The sequence below is a fragment of the Semicossyphus pulcher genome, unplaced genomic scaffold (assembly GCF_022749685.1).
Source record: "Semicossyphus pulcher isolate SPU_LCO1_2020_fin unplaced genomic scaffold, fSemPul1.0.p SCAF_7, whole genome shotgun sequence".
NCBI classification, from domain to species: Eukaryota; Metazoa; Chordata; class Actinopteri; order Labriformes; family Labridae; genus Semicossyphus; species Semicossyphus pulcher.
In genome coordinates this window covers 18,368,471-18,388,894 of record NW_027211748.1, presented here as the reverse complement: position 1 = coordinate 18,388,894, position 20,424 = coordinate 18,368,471, and the positions used below count along the sequence as shown (strand labels likewise).

The 20,424-nt window shown below is 39.9% G+C and overlaps 1 protein-coding gene across 2 annotated transcripts in view; it reads left to right on the top strand.

Moving 5' to 3' along the window:
• Nucleotides 1–8,580: 8,580 nt before the first annotated feature.
• The window catches only part of LOC138611336 (alpha-amylase), a 28,956-nt gene continuing 17,112 nt past the window's right edge, over nucleotides 8,581–20,424 (top strand). For both annotated transcript variants that reach the window (XM_069684386.1, XM_069684384.1), the window contains exon 1: nucleotides 8,581–8,689. The gene's annotated coding sequence lies outside the window, so the exon portion shown is untranslated. The remainder of the gene's footprint in view (nucleotides 8,690–20,424) is intronic.

The following is a 20,424-nucleotide window of genomic DNA, read 5'->3' as shown; positions in this document are numbered from 1 at the left end:
GCTAACACTGGCTTTTTTGCTTAGTGGGAAAGGTCACAATCGGCATTCAGACCCGGGTCAAATGACTCTGCAGTAGACCCGGGTAATTATCGCCTCGGCTCCGATTGGTAATGATGGAAACACAAAACCCGTGTCAACGCGCTAGTCTCCACCCCCTTTCCGGCGTGATTCTATGCTCTGGTAGTAACCTTTGCGACTCCTTGTCATTTCAGCTACAATTACTGCCCGTCTCCGTGCAAGCAGCGCTCGAACATCGTTTGTCACAAATTTGTCGGCGCCGAGTTTGATAAACAGACTGAATGAGTAATAGATACAATAAAGACCGAACCACCGTAACATCTTCACTGTTTACTAACCCTGTTTCCGGTGTGTTTGTGTCAGGCGGTGACGCAGCAGAAAAGAGACCGACAGGAGTATACTCCACTGTCAATGGAAAAAGAGACAATCGGCAACATTTCCACACTAGTGGACACAAGTCTAGCTAGAGACAGAACTAAACAAACAGACAGTATCAATCGATTGAAGATTGATGGCTTGTCTTAAACAGGTTTGACCGTCACTTTTGGAATGAGTTCTTTAAGGAAGTTACCCAGTAAATGGCGTATACTTTTAAAAATCCCACTCAAAAAGGAAATATAAGTGAAAGAATCCGCTGTTCAAAATGCTAGGTGGGATAGAACATAGTCTGTAGCATACAGCATATTCTTATTAGACTGTGATGACCTTGTTCTTGCTTAGCAGTTAAAAGATTCTCGAAAGCATCCTGCCTGAGCGTTTTGCTTTTCATGGCAGATTCCTGAATCTTTTGGTCATTTTGTTTCAAGTTTGGCAGAAAATGTCAGAACCTCTTGTTCATGTTGCGTCCTGGGACTCTGTCCCAAAATGTTTGGTTGAACTGGACAAGCCCTCTTGTTGGCAGACTGGAACAACCAGAACTAAAGTCTGCAGATTTTCTTTCAAAGAAAATGTACTGACAACAGCTCCTTATAGATGCTTGGATCCTGGGACAGTGTACAATTTTCAGGGAGACTTGTCTTTAGAGCTTCCCTCTTTGTAGTTGGAAGTATATGATTACAACCGATGCATTTACTGCCAATGTGTACCAAGACGACATTGTATAATTATTCTATAATAAGTCTGTACAGCTTGCATGGCTCAGCCCAGAGCAGCTATAAAAACAAAAATGTCTTGAAAATCTTGCCCAGTGGCTGTTTTTCTACTGGAGCTGCAGCTTTTAATCGGAGTGCTTTCAAGCTTCAGAATAAAAGTCTTGTTGCAGCTTTCCTGAAACATTAGACCGACACACCTCTCTGCAGATTTACAGTCGCATGAGGTCAAGAGTTTTACTTCATGAATAAAAAGTTCCCTCAAATGCATGACAGACCATATTTTCTGTACGTCGTACATGTAAAGCAATTTGTGATGCTTATGAAACGCTCAATATAGTCCAGGAAACTTCTAAACCTAACTGTACAGCAGAATTTGTTTGCTACAGTCACTGTAACAGCTAGTTGAATATGCAGCTGTAGTAAGAACAAAGTTTGAACCACGTCTTCTGAACTCAGACGTGCTCTCCCAGATCATAAGTAGATCTAACCTCAAGAGCTACTCATTACTGTGATTTATCCAGCTAGAAGGACATATGTGGCAGCTCAGGGGCATAGAGGGATGCATACTAGACGCTGCAGACCACATAACCGCTGAGTGGAATGTATGTTTGTCTGGGCACGCTGATTAAAGGTGCATGTGGTACCCTGACAGCCTCACCTAGAAGGAGTTTGCTAGAACGTGGGAAGGTATGCTTTCACTTTTAATCGCAGGTTTTACTGGTAAAGCAGCTGGTGCTAGCTGGTTTACATGTTTGCAATTTAGTTTAGTATGTTAGCATGCTAACACTGAATAAAGGCTAAAGGAAAAGGAACAGTAGTTACAACAATTCAACCTGAGGGGGGGCCTGAACGCTTGAACCAAATTTCATTGAAACCCATCCAATAGTTGTTCAGACATTTTACAAAAAACCCTAACATGACTGTCTTGCTAGCACAGAGGAACGAGTCAGGAAACATCCTCTGGTGATAATGACAGAAATTAATGGGTACTTGTGCAATAGTTGTAAAGATATTCAAGTCAGGATAAAAGTTGTAAACTGACTAACAGACAACAAGACAATCAGAAATATACTGTATGCTAGCATCAGAATAAAAACTCCCTCACAATGCTAACATGCTAATGTTTAGCAGGTGTGCCTGATAACTGCTGGTATTACTGGTAAAGCAGCTGGTGCTAACTGGTCGCTGGTTGGCATGTTTACAATCTTTGTTGAGTATGTTAGCATGCTAACATAATTAGCAACTAACAAAAGGCACTGCTAGGGCCGACAAACAAGAGCTTATTTAAATTTTGACCTGAGGAGGCTAGAGGAAAAGGAAGAGTAGTTACAACAATTCAACCTGAGGGAGGGCATGAACATCTGAACCAAATTTCATTGAAACTCATCCAATAGTTGTTGAGATATTTGACCAAAAACCCAAACATGGATGTCGTGCTAGCACTGGGGAAAAAAGTCAGGAAACCACGAAAGTCAGTAGGTCACATCCTCTGGAGTTCTAAAAGTTGTTAACTGACTAACAGACAACAAGAAATCAGAAACATACACTTGTTAAGCCCTCAATTTAAGTGTTACAAACACCTCTAGAGAGAACAAACACTCCACACATTAGCTGAAAAAGGCAAAGTGAGTGAAGTAATTTACGTTAGAATAACACGAACAAAACTGCGTGATAAAAGGAGTCATTTCTTGACAGCAGCACAGAGGTACATCTGTACAGTTACAGAAGTAGAGATCTGATATCACAGCGCTCATCCTCTGGAGATGTATCAGAGGAGTGACACAGATGAAAAGAGACCATCCTATTTTCATGTTTCTTGTCAAGTGTGTGTGATGAATGCCTTTTCCTCTCAGCAGTGAACTGAGTGTTATGGGGAGTTAAGTGGAGAGGTCTGTGATAATCTAAACATGCCCCGAGCATCTCGTATTTCATGAGCCAGAGTCTCCCTGAGCCCTGTCTCCAGTCTTCAGCAGTAAAAACTGATAACGGAGAGGGACTGACTGACACTGAGTGTAAGAGGTTTGCAAACAGAGCTAGCCACAGACCAAACCTGTTGCCAAGTTATGTCCTGTTATCATACATGAGGGAGAAATCTAAAGATGACGGTCTTCAGCTTTAATTTAGAGCAATAACTAGGTGAGATACAGTTTAAAAGATAGAGAAAAAGTTGAGAGAAGACATAGAAAAAGACAAAGCAGAGAAGTTGGCAGATGAAGACACAGCTTGTGCACTGAAGATGTCTGAACTCTCGTGAACCTCATTGGATTCAGAGCACTTTTTCACTTGCTGTTTTTATAGGCCTTGAATGTTCCTCATTACTCGTGTTTGTTGTGGTCAAGTGTAAATCACTGTGTCATCTTTGATGCCGTGCATAAAAACTTTAAATTTAAAAAAATCTGTTACACTCAGACATTTGTACAATAGCAATTGTTTTGAAACAGGCTATTCTTACAAACATTTTAGTGTGCGCAGATGAAGATCAGGCTGTAAAGAGGGGAGGGGGATCTGGGAATTAGGCGAAGTTTGAGGCGGCAACGATAAATCACACATTCTGTTTCCACATGTGAATGCAGCTCAGTGTTCCTTCAAGTTATATTAATGTTCTTACATCCAAACCAATCCAATATGTAAAATGATAATGTTCATTTGCTGGCTTGTTTGTGTCTTTTAGCTTCTTGTTTAGTTTTTTGTGACCTGCTAATATCGCGTATGGAGGTGCAGTTTTCAACAAGTCCATACAGTTACAGCCATTTTTAGGCAGCCAGCTCTGATAAACCAACTGTAATCTTGTATAATTGCTGACAATTAATGTCACTTAGACAGCAGCCACGGTTAGCAATTAGCTGGTGACAGTTAGCAATTTCCTAGTGAAGTTAGTTGGACATCTATCCAGTTGAAGACCCAGGAATATTTCTCAATGGGGCGGCTGTGGCTTCGTGGTAGAGACGGTCGTCTCTTAATTGGAAGGTTGGGCGTTCGATTTCTGACTGCTACATTCACATGTCGAAGAATCCTTAGGCAAGACACTGAACCTCAAATTGCTCCCAAAGGCATAGCCATCGGTATGAATGTGCATAGATATTGACTGGAGACTTATGGCACTTAGGCCTTTGCCATCAGTGTGTGAATGGGAGAAAATCAGAAAAAGCTATATAAGGACAGTCCATTAACCATTTATCTTTTACAATAGTTGATGCAGAGCAACTACAAAGAAAGAAAAGGAAATGAATATTTGTCTTACACAATAGTTGGTGGCCAGAAAAACAGCTCCAGATGGATGATAAACATCCTCTGCATGTGGTTGTGTGCGAACATGTTCCTCTGCCAAACAGTGCCTAAAAGGAAATAAAAGATAGTCAAGCACCTTAAAAGACTCAGCTATTAATCACCTGAATTGGTGGAGACCAAAACAGAGCTTAACTGGACATTGGTAGCCAGAAACATAACTTCGGGTCAGCCATATGTGATAAAATGTCATTACTGTTTGTCTGGACGTTTCTTTTGGTTCACTTCTGCAACTAAGTAGTGATAAATTGATGGAAACTACTGTAAAGGAAAGGTTCAATTTTGTTTTAAGTCTGTGTTAATACTGCATATATAATCCAGGAATATCATAGGAAATAATGCTCCTCTACAAACTGGCCAACAATTGATCTCATCAATGGAAAGGCAGATGACTAAACCCTAAGTTCATTCCAAAAAATGTCCTAAAGCTGAAGATAATCGAATATAAAACCAAAGATAATTTAATATTAAGCTTGATTTCAGCCAAATCAATTTTCCAAAGCTACAATCGCATTCAGCTCATAGAAGGAAATTTAATTTAGTCTTCAAATACATAGCAGGCATCTGTTTGTGTTAAAAGGTACCATGGGGATTTTGTTGTAGTCCTCCCATTCATGCTTTCTCTAGATTGTTTGTCCGCAAGAGATACAAACAAAACTTTCACCCACTCACACAAAAACACTACTACATAGCACCACGAGTGGCCAGAGACTACACCTACACCAAGAACTTTTAGCCTTTAAGATAAAGTTATGAAGATTAGAAACTGTCCTGGAAAGTAGTTCATGGTCGGTGGGAAAGTTTTTTTTTTCTTTCCACTGTTTTATTTAGGATAGTCCAGATACTCAGGCAAGGAGAGAGAGTTCATGCTGCAGTTAGAGTCCATTGCTTACAATTTAGTGACTAAGCAAAAGTTTGCTGGCAAACTTTTTATTGCAACAGGTATATTCCTTCTGACATCTTAATGAGCGGGTATTCAAGCAAGGTTTCCAGTCATAAAAGCGCAGCCCCCAGGGAAACTCCTTTTCCAACCAGCCATCAGCCTTTTAAGATAAGAGTCCCACACAAATACATAAAGGCACATTTACTGAGGCCAGCTGTGTGCAGAGCTGCAGTATTTGGCTAATTTTAGCATGCTTTTTAACACCCCTTGAAGTTGTTTGGAGGCAAACTCTTATGAGCCAGTAAGAATTTGTGTTCCAGCTGTCTTCTCAAATCAGTCTGAAAAGAACCTGTCTTGGATGGTCTCTCTTATGAACGGATAGCCATAGTGTTTTATTATGTGAATAAAATAAGAGGAAAGTATGATGCAAATGAATGAAACCAAGAGTAAGAAAACAGCCTTAACTAATAAATAGATTTATCAGATGGGAACAATGTGGACTATTTATTAACCAACTGGAAGATTTGATCATGGAAGTTCATAGATGATGAACCCATTTCCAAAAGAAAAAGGACTATGACTATAAATCAAAAAACTTAGAGATCATGACTAAGGAGCTCTGTTGTAATCATTTGTTTACTGGTCCTGCAGGCACTGAAATCCTGACTCTACTTGGCAATGTCTCTCTGTTTTCCAGTGGCTCCTCCACTTTTGTTCAGACCAGAATGATTCAACAACTACTGACTAGTCTGCCATAACATTTTGTGAAGATTCAATGGTCTCAGATGATGAACCCAAATAACTTGGTGGTGCTCCAGTGCTACAATGAGGTTGACATTGCGGTTTATATTTGTTCCCTACACGGTAAACTTCAAAAATGTTTATCACTTAACTTTTCATCTAGCGCCCCAATCAGGTCAAAACTAAAACTAATGCCAACTTCTTTTTTTTAAGTGCTAGTAAGCCAAATTTAGGATTAAGTTATACCTGTCAAACAACATCATGGTAGCATTTTGTTAGCATACTGACATTAGCATCTTTTTCAAAGTACTATTGCGCTGATGTACATCCTCAAAAAACTGCTAGCATGGCTGTAGATACTCTAATCCTCCATCCATCCATTGTCTTCCGCTTATCTGGGGTTGGGTCGCATTGGCAGCAGGCTAAGCAAGTTAGCCTAGCAACTCTCTCTAGCGACATTTTCCAGCTCCTCATGGGGGATTCCAAGGCGTTCCCAGGCTAGATGGAATATATAATCCTTCCAGCGAGCTCTGGGTCTACCACAGGGTCTCCTCCCAGTTGGACAATACTTTTGGGCACTACCCAAAGCTCACAGCTATAGGTGAGGGTTGGAAGGTAGCTTGACTTGTCGAAAGCTTTGCCTTACGTCTCAGCTCCCTCTTCATCCCAACAGCCCTGTACAACACTTGCATTACTGCTGATGCTGCACTCAGCATAATGTATGGTAATGGTCACTGTAATCACACTTGTACTGTGTGCATAGAGGCATGTTGTTGCACTGTTTTTATGTGATGTTGACATCTTTGCAAGTTCAGTCTTTAGAACTACGGTAAAAAGAAATTTAATTAAAGTAAACAGGAAAAATGTGGGCCATTGTGGAAGCCAAGGACTGGAGCTGGCATGGAAACAACTGATTTATGTATCAGGAATTTAAATCGTGGTTAAATATCATGTTTTTCTCCTTAGTCACAACCTGAAGGGCTTGTCTAACCAAGGAAATTGTGCAGATCAAGGATCAGATAGCTAAAGTATAATATTTTCACTTTTTCTGATCCTGGCTTGAATATTTTCCACTAATCTCATTGTTGTTGTACTCGGCCAATTTGTGTTCATTTAATCTCTGCTCTTTTAAATATACTGTGTCATAAATGGATAGAGCTAATAAAGGCTTTCAAACACGCTGTTTAAATTTAGAAAATAAGTGTATAATCAGGGCCAAAGTATTCATATGTGTTGCTCTGCAAGAGATCTGAAGCCAATAGACAATGTGACCGTACCTCAAAGACGAAAAACTGGCTGAAATCTAAACCACATTGGCTTAATTCCCTGATTACTCCTGTGTGTGCTCCCATGAAGGACCAAAGACCCAAATGTGGCTGCAGATATGGAAAAACACATGAAATGGATTATAGAGTACTGCACTCATATCACCAACAACACTGAGAATATGAATGGGCCTTTTTGTTTCACTTGAAAACAGGCCCTGAATGTATCCTCTGTGGATGTAACCGTAACAATACCTCATTTAAGTAAAGTGCCAATAATTTAGCTAATGAGTAATTTTGGTAGATAGCCTGTACTGAACTGATTATCTTGGTGGCCAGGAGTTTTACATATATTTGCTGCATCTTGAATTTGACTAGTATTTAAACTAACAGTAACAGTGGAAAAGGTAAAAGCAATAGCAGCAGTAGCTCACTATTTTCCGTGTTCATCACCTCCCAGAGTGTATGGATTGGGTGATTTCCAACATGGTGGTTTTGGGTTACAGTAACCACCGGCTTGATGGAGCGTTGTTTCCATGCTGCTGGTAAGCTGTGGTGCAAATGCGTCCACAAGTTTCTGCAACAAGCATATTAAAAAATGCATTATTCTCAAAGGCACGACTGGGTTGGGGGGTAGTGGAAACCTTGCAAATGAGTTTCACATTTGTTTTATTTATAAAGTTATTTTTTTCTTTGTGTCTACTGAGAATTGGGTACTTCAGTTGCTAATACTTAGTATTATATGTATTCAAAATAACATTCACAATAAATGTTCTGTTAACTTAATTCACATCTGCAATAACTCGTCGTAAACAGTCGTAAACAAAGTACTGACATATCACTTTAAAATATGTTACTGTATATGGCTAACTTGTTAGCAAACTAGTCTTTTTACACACCCAGTGGTGCCCAACATTAGCAATGATTTTGAATCATGTTTTTGACTAGCTGATTAATTCAAAAATTCGCTCTCCAATGTTAACTGTGTTCATATTTTAAACAATATTTGTTGATTTTGTTATTTTTTTGATTTAGTAGATAATCGTGCTCAAGGCTTGAGGACTACATTACCCATAATTTGTGGGATCTGAGGAACGTAAACAGGAAGTAAAATGTTGCTATAGTGCCCTTTAGTCAGTGTGGGCTCCAACTTGAACTGCGTTTTGTTAGCCTATATTGACAAACAGGCACAAATAAAATTATGCCGAATTATTCATTAGTAGTTCCTGTTTGCATTATACCAATTAATAACAGACAAATATATCACTGTATTACCTTTATACTGAAGTAAACTTAAAAACGCGATAATTCTCAAGGGGGTTCGGCAGTTAGGCTATAACGAGCGCCTTTTTTCCCCAGGATGATTTATGGAAGTTTAAACGAAGATATTGGTATCCCCGAAAAGTGTAAGTAATACTGAGTCTAAAATATTTGTATCGCGTGTGTGTGTTTGTGTGCGTGTTAATATTTGACTGAGTTAGGACAGAAGGAGTAGCCTACTATGTGACTGTGATGCATATTGCGTTAATCAAGGTTTTTTAAAATACCTTCATGTCCTTCATGAACGGTGTATCATATCGACTGGTGCATCATATCGACTGGTGCTGCTCCCATTGCTGACTGTGTCGATAAATGAGCTAACTAGCTAAATGAGCAAACTACAATAGCTTACCTCCTATTTCACCTGTCCAATTAACCTCACGCAGGCGTGCATTTCCATCCATGTCCCCCTCACCTCCCCCTCTCCCGCTCCCCTTTATAACGTCTGTTATACATGTTTCTACACTAACTGTGGAAACTAGAAACTGGAAAAATAGCTCTTTAGCTGCTAATTGCTTCACTATGTTTACCTGCTAGTCCCTCGCTTTGTCTTTGTACTCTTTGGTGCTGGGCCATTTTTGAAGATTGGATTTAACTGTACTTTTGTCTTGTAAACATTTATGTTGCTTTGTGTGGTGTAGACAATTAAGCCAATGAGAGTCGTGAGAGTAAACCAAAACAGTGAGCTTAAAGCTCCTGTGAGGGAAAGCAATCCAGGCCATCATCGACAAGATTGATTATTTCTATATAGTTCTTTTTGATGCCTGAAACCACAGGGGTCGCCAAAATCAACACAAACCTAAAGTTCCTCACAGCGGCTTTAATAAAAAAAACCTCTATTCATATCTTTTCAACCCATCTCAGCTGTTGTAAACTTTAAATTCTGTTCCTAATAAGATTGGCACCACCTAAAAATCCAACATCTGGCTTTCAAAGAATGCCAAATCCTGGCTATAAGGAAGACTGGGTGGACCTGCAATAACATAAAAGACCATTATGAACATTTTTGAGTGACGCTGATCCATGGCCTTTTCCAGTGTAGACACTTCTCTGACTCAAACACAGGTGGCAGAGCAGCTGGGTTTACATTTGCAGTAATGGCTGTCTTTTGGTCTTAAATGCATAATGCCAAAACATGTTGCTGTCAAGTGATGCTGCAGCAAAGCTTCTTGGGTAATGCAGATCAGTGCTAGAATATTCAAGTAAGTGTGTGATTGTGTAGGCCTATGTATAAGTGGAGGGTGGAGAGGCGGAAAGTGTGTATGCATGCGAGTAGTCTATTTTACCGTCCAGCACGTGCACGCCTGCTGCCTGTGCACCCGCGTAAAGCCGATAGGGAGAGCGGCGTGTCTGGAATCATTTAAACAGAGTGAGAACACATTCCTGCATGTGGAATCATTCCTCCCAATAGGAGTGTCATTGTTTCCAAAGACAGCTTTGCTTTCACCATGATTCAGGTAGCATTTTTTCCTATATATTTCATTTTTCCTGTCAGCTATACAGAACTTCAAAAAACTCTAAAAGGGGATCCAGGAGTCATCCAAATTATGACTGCTCTGAGCTGTGGATTGCGATTGATAGTGCAGATTGGGGAGACAGAGAGGAAGATATACAATAATACTGAGTTGGGATCATATGAGAAACAGAAATGTCACACTGTACCTAATCCAAAAAGCACATAAATGCAGGTCTTTTAGGGGGTATTAGTAATGAGGCTGGTGTTATTTTCAAAAGAAAACACCGAGCCAAAATCGTCTTAGTCACTTTTTCTCTGACTTCCCTTGTTACCTTCTACTTAAATCCACTTGTCCCTACTGTATCTTTAAAAATAGGTCAAAGTATAGTTTCGCCCTTTTTCATAAAAGGCTCAGTAATTTCCAAAAACAGCAGGTTAAAAGCTGAGTAAATAGACCTCTAACTGTATTGGGTACTATTTTCAGCCCAGGAATAATATACATTTAGTGCTCTACAGCAGCAGACTCAAAATAAACTACAGTGCTCATGTTTGTTGTAATGAATGAGTACGTGTTTGATGTCTTTTTAGGAGACTTTGGACAACAAATGAGCACTATGGTTCAGAGCAATAAGCTGTAATAGGCCTGGGATACACAGACAGATCCTAGTTTGTTGGATCATTTCATTGTTGGTTTTGTTCTTTTCATGGGCTGTATTGCAATAATAGATACAATATAGGAAGCATTATCCTTAAAGATATAATCTTGAAGTTCTCAGTTTGGCAGCACCTATGGCGATAAAAGACAATTGCAGGCACATACGTTAGAGATGTTTCTGTCCTGAACGATTCGTTCAAAAAGAACCAGTGAACGGACTGATCCGTTCACTTCCATGTATTACATTTGTTCCTTTCATTCACACTGCTCTGCTCGCGGCTTCCCAATCCAAACTATCCAACACAAAACTAAACTAGGTTTATTTATTAATTGTTATACCTTATTTGGCGATAGATAGTGACTTAACAGACATTTATTTCAATGAAAATCTTGAAGATGACTACTTTAAGGTTGTAGATAGAGATAGACCGATATGGTTTTTTCAGGGCCGATACCGATACCGATTATAAGTTGTCAAGGGGGCCGATAACCGATATTTGAAGCCGATATTAATTTGCAGTAAAAGTGAAAATATTGGCGTCAAAATTTTTAATAATACAAACTCCAACACTTAACTTTGTTTAAATGCCTTTAAGCATATGCATCAGAGCCAAAATAACCCAGTTTTAAATTGATCTCTTATCGGCCTTCGGATTAAAAAATAATAATAATAAATTTAAAAAAATGCCGATATGCGTCAAAATGCCGAATATCGGCCCAGCCGATAATCGGTCTATCCCTAGTTGTAGATATATTATTATAGAACTCTTGGTTAAAACATGTAGCCGTAAAGCAGTATTGTTCATTTTTAACATATATAAAGGTGACTTTTTTTTTGTATACATTTAGCTTTACACTTACAGTACTTTGTAATCATAATCACACTACAGTATCATCCCAGGAATACAATCAAGTACATTGTCAAGTAAACTCCCGGATGAGGCCAAAGAACAGTGACTTTAGGTTTATGTCTACTTGAGCCAAGTCTATAGTCTGTATATTAGGGGGGAAAAAATAATTTATTTATAATAATACATTTAAATACAATTTATTACAAAAATTATGACATAAAGTTAATACAGTTGTTTCTATTTGAGGTCCAGTTAAGGACAACATAATACAAGAGCTAAAGCATTTGTCAAATGTGACCGCGTACACTAGCTTGTGATCGATTCCCTCCATGGTCTGACATGTGCAATCATTCGGGGACACTTACTCAAGCTTTAAAGAATCTGAATTTTATGTGAAACCCACAAATGATTTTCTAGAAACCCAAAGCTACTTTGAAGCCTGACAACTTGATGCTCCACTTTGCGGCTCTGTGTCTGAGAGCTTTAGTAAATGGGCAGTGACTCATGCCAGTCTAAAGTATGGCTCCCCTTGTGGTGGCACGGGCGGCCAGCCACATAGTTGCCTGTGGTGACGGCCACTGCACAGGCAGCACTGGAATAGATGTTTATTACTGGCCACCAAGTCAAGCCCTGCTCACTAAATTGATACCTTGGAACAAATATAACGTAGAAAATCACATATACGCGTAAACTGTGAAGTAAACGCACACCCAAGCACGACTACACTCGCGGATGGACGTGCACACACAAAACACACTTGTACACACACACAAAGCTTAAAGCTATACTTTGAAAGTTCCTGTTTAGGTGTAAGCGGGTGAGAAATGTGGGCACATTGTTCAGTCTCTAAGAAAAGTTGCACTCGTTCAGCGAGGGGAGAAGCCTTAAAAAGATCTGAGACTGAAGGTTTGAAGGTTGGAAAAAGGAAAGTGTCCTTTGTACATAACAAAAGAGACAGGAGTGAGATACGAGTGAAGAAATATTCCGCTTTGATGTTTAATACATGACACGGTTCATCCCTCAGAAACTATTTTCTATTTTTAAGGCAGAAAAAATTCAAGGGTTCATAGAAAGCTCTCACTGCTTTCACAAATGTGACAAGTAGCCCCGTCAGCCCGCGATCATCTCGGTGTAATTGAAGACATGATGTCACATCAGTGCCTTAAAGCTGCAGCACGAAACCACTGTTAGCCACATTTCCCAATACTGGGTGGTTTTGTCAGACAAGCTTCAGATATGCGCCTCACACACACACACTTAATAACGGTCTGGGCTTAGTTTTGGCCCCAGACGTTTGGCAAAAGCTCGATCACACTCAATAAAGCAGCAAATACAAGTGACTGACAGGCCGCTTTTATTGCACCATTCAGCACCTCAAACAGCTCCGACGTTCTGATAAGTAGAATGTGATTTGCGATAGAGTCTATAAATGTAGCACAACACACACCCCTGAGAACGACCTCGACTGTGAATGTTGGGCGCTGACTTTACTCATAAAATGTATGGGAGGACTGTGGGAGAAGTGGTGGGAAAGTATTTAAATGTTTGACACAGCATGTCATGAATTAAAAATGTCACTTAAGCATCATGTGTAATAATAGTCATTACTAAGATAGACTTTTCCCCTGATGGTTTATGTTTCTATATATTATATTAGTGGCTAATTATGAGTGTCATGCCAAAGATCATCTCTGTGACTTTGTATTACCACCCTTATAAATGTTAATAGTTAGGTGGTGACCTTTATAAGTATTAATTAAGATGGATTGAAAAGATGGACGACAGGTGACGTAGTATAAAGAGTCCGAATGAGAGGGTTGGGCCAGTTTATGCGTCAAACAAACGCAGAAGTTTTGCCCAGAATACAGGGTTGCAAATTCCTCACTAACGTACGTAATGTATGTAACATAACTCAGGCTACATCACGCAGATAATGTAACCCACAAGTAATTTAAGTGATTGCAGTTTTTGTCTTGCGCCACCATGTGGTTGAAGATAGTTTTTGTCTGTTGTGTCCGCTTGTTTTTTAACGTTTTGTCTAGTCACACTTAGGGCTGCAACAACTAATCAATTAAAATCGATGATTAAAATAGTTGGCAACGAATTTCAGCATCGATTAGTTCTGTGAAAACGTCACTGGGGCCAGCCAGCCAATGCCATTGCTTGTGTAGCTCACGTGATGAATTACAGGAAGTTAAAACATCTCCAGTCTCCTTTGGGATAAACATTAATTATTTTTTAATTAAGGACAGTAGACCGTAGTAGTGAAGCTGTTAGTAAGCTAACGCCACTGGTAAAGCTAATTTAACGCTAACTCTGGATAAAGCTAATGCCCCGCTTCATTAAACATCACAACATGGAGAGAAAACTGATGGAGAGTATTTCTGTCCGTCACGTTGTGTTTAAATTAACTTGTAATCGTGTGTTTGTCCGTCAGGACGGACACTCTATCACTAATGAGCTGAAATTCGATCGGACAGACGCTAGAGTGTAACATAACGTTATTGAGATTTTGAATATTTCATGCCGTTAGTCAGAGACGGATTAAAGTGAATCTTTTATTTATTCACAGAAACATATCTGATTAAATATATATTGGTCCCTGTTATACTCAATTCATGGCTGCATCCCTAATGTCCTTTTATTGTAACGGGCACTGTTGTTTGTTGTTTCTCTGTTACACTGAGGAATGGGGAAACGGTATTTCAATCCTCTGTGTCCTGTGCATAAGGCAAAATTAACAATAAAGTTACTTGAACCTGAAACATTATGATATATTGTATATCGGATGATTGCTATAACATTTGGTACAAACCTTCATGTCCCCCTAAAACATGAAATGTAAAACCTCCCGTGATCCCCTGACTCTCCGTCTATGGCACCAACATCTGGTTGAATTTTCCAATGTGTCTAATACACCTGGAATATGAATGACATTCCCATCAGCCTCAGCAATGATTTAAATGCTGAGTGCTTATTGTCATTTTCAAATAAATTAATCTCTAAAGCAAAAGTATAGAAGTAGTTGTAGTTATAGGACTAGTGTACAGTTTAACCTTCCATCACTGAAGGACTGTGAAAAAGAAAAAATCACTCAAAAGATTTCTTGACTTAAAAGTATTTGCAAAAATATTCATGGATAGAGAAAGTTCAACCTTTTTTCTTTACTTTGGCAGCTTCTTTGCAATTTCATGCCAGCAAAACAAAGAGAAATTGAAACTGAAATTGAGCGAGAGAAAGAGAGACAGACTGTGAGAGCTTTAAGAGTCAATAAACTTTCTGCCCACTTCCTGGCTGCACTGATGGACTCACTGGGCACAAATGACTTACTTCTCCTCCTCCAGCTTGACGAGGTGAGCTTAATTTGGAACCGAGGGGTTTTTCTAATTGTCGGTTTGTTTGCTGAGCAATTTGGCTCCCCTTCAGCAAACCCTTAGAGAGACCCCTAGTGTTGGAAACTTTGATTTGCATTCCCAGGCCTGCAGCGTGGTGTTTATGGTGTGCGGTGGGCCTCTGTGACTGCAGTGTGTTCTCAGGATGAGCAGATAATAGACAGAAAATAGACACCCGGGGACAGGTTGCACGGGGTGAATCTCATTCAGCTGCAAACTCTCACAACTCTGGAGGCTCTAATTTGATTAGGCTGGAAGTGGATCTTTCCAGAATGCCTCGTGGAAGTCCTCCAAAATTAACTTCCTGGATATTCTGCAGGGCCTCTGTGTCTACATCCATTCTCATACCAAACTGGCACTCTGGCCAACTTCACAGTGGTATGTGAAATATAGAAATATGTAGAAAAGAAGGGGAGACAAAGAAGAAAGATACAGCCATGGAAGCGTGAAGGAAATACTAACAAGGAAAACAGTGAGAGGTTCCTTTGTCCTTTCCTTTGTCGCAGTTATCTGATATGGAGATAATGGAAGACAATATTAGTGTTTAGTCAAACAGTGGGATTGAGAAAACATGCAGTGATTGTTTTAAAGCAGTGGTTCCCAACCTGGGTGGCAAGGCCCCCACAAGGAGCCAGAAGAACAATCTGAGGGGTCGTGAGATGATTGACCCCAAAGGAAAGCAGAAAAAAGTGAAGCAATTTGTTTTAGTTTTATCTACAAATCAGAGGATGATTTAACTTTTTATTGATCCTGTTGTTCAAACACATTTTAACTAATCCTGACTTGCATGCGGTTATCAGGATACAATTATCCTGTGGCCTCCATCCAGCTAATTCAGATCCTTGAGGAATTATTTATCTAATCAGGATGAAGCTATGATAAATAACATAGCACTCTAATTTTGAAATGAAGGCAAAATGAGTAGAGAGTTGAAACCCTGATCAGCAGTCTTAATTATTGAGTGCTGATTATGCTTCTGCATGTACCCAGCATCTCCCAGTAAGCTCTGGGCCAGCTGATTCCTAGAAGTCCCCTTATACAGTAAGGGCCTTCCTGTGTTGTTACTGATGTGACTCAGTTCTACATTACAGGTCCACTGTCCACAGTTTCTGCACTTTCGTCACTAAACAATTAGAGATTACCAATTTGGGTTAGACTATGAGTGATGGGCTTGGTGCGTGATTGGTGAAGACATACCCTATTGTATTATTATTATTATTATTATATCAGGGACAACATAAGCAGTCATCTCCATGGCTGGGCCTATCTGCTTTTAAACTGCAGTGTATCAAGGACAGGCTGAACAACATGTTTTCAGATTGGCAGGTTTGAGACGTCACAAACCTAAGGAGCCAATCCCGTCAATGGATGACGTGATGCTGTGCATCTCATTATGTGTAACCTATGGCAACCACTTCAGCTATAACCGTCATCGTAATTTCTGCAAACTCACTCCTGACTAGTAACGTTAACATTACTACTACTAATTACAACAGTTCATGCTAGCTAAGTTTCAACAAGTTGCCGCTAAACGATGGCAGAGACGTGTTTTGTTTTCACAACAGAAGGTGGAAGGTGGAAATGTGCATAGCGGGCGGAGACTATGCAGATTGGGGAATTTTTAATGAGGGAGAAGTAGAAGATGCCTTGGGAAAATTTTTACAAGGTAATTAAACGTATTTAGCAGAAAGAAAACATATCAGACAAAATTTATTATTTCAAGTAGAGCATCTTAAAACATGACATCAGTGAGAACTCTCTCAAAAAGACTTTTTCAACTAGCTTAGTGAGTTCTGCAGAACCACTACTGGTCCTTAAAGTTTTGGTTACGAGGCCACAAAGATGTTATTTGAAGAAGAAGTTATAAATCATGCATCTATTCCAGAGGCCAGCTTACTAGGAATGATGAAGAGTTTACAGTGAGAGTGCACATTCAGCTTTTTAGTTGAGCACCAAAACAGAATATCTGACTGTAATCATTGAAAGCGTTACTCCTCCTCTTTACCACAGACTTCCATGAAATGTTTCTCTGCTGTCCTCTACATCCAATAGCGGATATGTGTACTCTTCAAACTGATCGGTTAGCGTTATATTGCAAGATATTTGAATACTCTTGAATTTCAGTTTCACACTTTTCTCCTTCACTCCATGTACGACCATTTCTCTCTCTCCTCCTGATAGTGTTACATTAAATCTGGCACCCTGATGCTGTTTGAATTTTTGTCATGAAAAAGTAGGTTAAGCGTATTACAATATGGAAAGGGGATGTGCTCCATTCCTCCACCTCCCTAGTCTCTCCCCCTCTCTCTCTCTCTGTCTCCGTCTCCCTGAGAAAGAGGGCATTGTTTCTTAATTAATACACCATGTGTTTGGAACACACAGGACTGAAGGAGGTGCAATGTATAAAAGATTGATGGTAGATGTCCTCGCGTAGGCCTTCAACAAGGAGATACAAGTAGTTTGAAAACTTCCTGTGGTGTTCTGTGTGTAGTCGAGCTGTAATATTCATTCAATGTTTTTTACATTAAAATATAGCCTAAAGGAGGTAAAATACCCAACTGTGAGGCAACTTTTTGTCAATAAAGTTTGTTAAATCCACCTTTTTTGAAACCATAAAATCTACAACTCAAGAATTTTAATTATTTTTGGATGTTTTTCTTACCTTACATACTGTATGTTCTACCCCAGGAGATACTACTTCAATATAAAACAAGGTTAACTTTCTTGTCACCCACATATGTCTGTGTGTATGTGTGTGTGTGTGTCCATGCCAGTGTCTTACGCAGAGGTAGTACAGGCTACTGTTATGGCAGCATGCACAGAGAAGCAGCCAGTTGAAGACAGGAACTTGGACAGATCTCGGACTACACAGTTTACGACTGAAAACAAATAAAGTCTGCAGAGAACAAACGTCTGCTGCTCGGCGTGTTTATACAAAAAGCTCATTAGTGTGAGATCAGGTCAAGCTTTTACAGCCAACCTCATCCCCTCTCCTTACCAAATATACAACCTGTGATTATTCTTCTTTAAGTATAAGCCTGAGACCTACAGCGCTGCGTCTTCTCCTTTAAAGACTCGCTGCTATTTTTTCTGGAGGGAGAGGAGTGTTTTTAAGAGATGATTTCAGAGCTGTAATGTTACCTCCTGTGCCACAGACAGACATCTGTCTCGCACATTGGCGCAGTGCAGGGAGGATGTTCTTCATCTGGTGAGCGTTTCGGGGTGCTGTTTGCTCTCCAGTCAAATCCCTCATATTTCCATTCATTAAAATATTTGGTGCTTTAACAGCAGTGGTCCCTCACGCTCACTTTACGTTCAGTGAACTTTAGTGTTTGTTGAAATTAACTATTTTGAATGAACTAGAAATTAACAACACAGGGTTAAAGTCCATGGAACGCCATATCCACATTAGCTATGTAATTTAGGGCTTATGTACATGAGTTTGCAATCCTGCTAGCTCCTGGTGCGGTAGCTGAGCTCAGCCTACGGTAACGTTGACTTATGGATGACGACTGCACTGGTGATCATGATGGCGCATGTCTGTGATAAAGCGTTAGCTAGATTATAGCACCATTATCTGGGTAAAATACCGTAACACAATAAAATACCTCTCTTTGTATACTGCTATATTGGTTTCATCGGAATAAAGGACGCAGCCCACATCTTAGATAAAACAAACAAATTGAAAATGCGTCTTATAGACCAAATCACCTGACAGTGGTTCTAACTGGGCGTGGATATGTGTGGGTATGGGTTTGGGTTCATTTTGTAAACCAATCAGGAAAAAGTCACAAGGCAGCTATTCGGCTGTTTACACTCAGCGTTAGCTACGTCCTTCGGGGACGTGGGTGTTGAGTGTCGACCACGGCTGTGTATTTTTCGGCTGCTGGAGTTTGGTTCATGCGGTTGATAGATCTATTTTTGTTGGCAAGTGTTAGCATTGGCGGAGGGAGCTTAGCTCATTCATAATCTAGCACTAGCTTGTGCTACAGAGCATTTAGCTTTGCATTCATAGCTTTGAGAACAAATCAAGACATGTTAGCCAACGTTGCATGTGTATGCTAACAACTACCATAAAAATCTGTGTATAAGACGCACTTTTAATACATTTTTTTCATCTAAAGAGTGGGCTGCGTCCTACAGTATACTGGTGCGACCAATATACCAGTATAAAATGCAGAGAGAGGCATTTTATTTTGTTACGGTATTTTAACCAGACGATGGCGCTATAATCTAGCTAAAGCTTCGTTACGGAACATCATGACCACCAGTGCAGCCGCTACCCTCACACAACATTAATGTAGGCTGCTAGCTACCGCACCGTTAGCTAGCAGTTTTGCAAACTCAACATGGCGAAAACAGATGGTAGGCTATAATTTGTGTGTGTTTTGAATGTGCAAAAATACATTGAAATAGAGTTGAAATGACACGTTTTTATTAATAAATAGCTGTAGAAAACCATTTCCCCTCTGGGATACCCCCCAAAAACAGACTGCGTATTCCGGTGCGACTATACGATTTTTACGGTAGCTAACTTGGATAGCAAAGCATTTTGTAACTCAACAGTCAGTGAACAACTGACAAGACTATTTCCTGTTGGTGGACCAGACGACTTAAACATATTGTTTACTGTTAGGTCTACTCTACTTTGTTGTGGGCGGAGCCAGGCAGATGTCGATCCAAATGTGATATGCCACGCCCACTCAGTCTTGAAAAGTGGTCCAAACAGCAAAATGAGCTGTTTTTGAAGTAGGTTCTAACAGTAATGAACATTAAATATTCACTCATATTTTTGTGGATGCTTAATGACACTCTCAACTATAATATCATGTATATATTTTTACTGTATCAAGCCAAATTTTCAGAAGCTTTAAGTGATGTTGGAGGACGTGCTTTGGCCCGTGAGTTGAGGCAGGACTCCATCACATGTTTGATAAAAAGCCAGGCTGATATTTGAAAGATGCCTGTCTGTTCTACCCCCTCACCACACCGCCTCTCATCTTCCTCTCTTCTCACTCTGGAAGAGCAGAGTGCTGCAAAACAAAGGAAACGCTCTGTATCTGAAAGCCAGCGGTGATATCATGGAAAGAGCTGACAGCCAGTCAGGTGTGGGAGAGAGTCAAAGGGATTCCTGCTGCTCTCTTACAATTCAGTTAGATTTTTAGCAAAAGATATTTTTTCTTCAAGTTGGAATCAGTCTGTGCACTCCTCTTTTCGTGTTACATAAATACTTTATTCAATCAATAATTTAACTGTGTAACTTCTTTCCCAGCGATTGCACTTCTTAGAAATAAAGTTAAAATCACAGAGAACGAAGAAAAGGTGGACTCAAGTGTTTCCCAGAGGCCGCACAGCTGATACTCTGCACCCTTCATTTCTCTGTTATTGTAGTATAAAAGGTAACAAATGTCTGAGGAGGAGAAAGTGCAAACATGTCAGCAGCCGTCAGTACGAGGGGAGCTCGGGA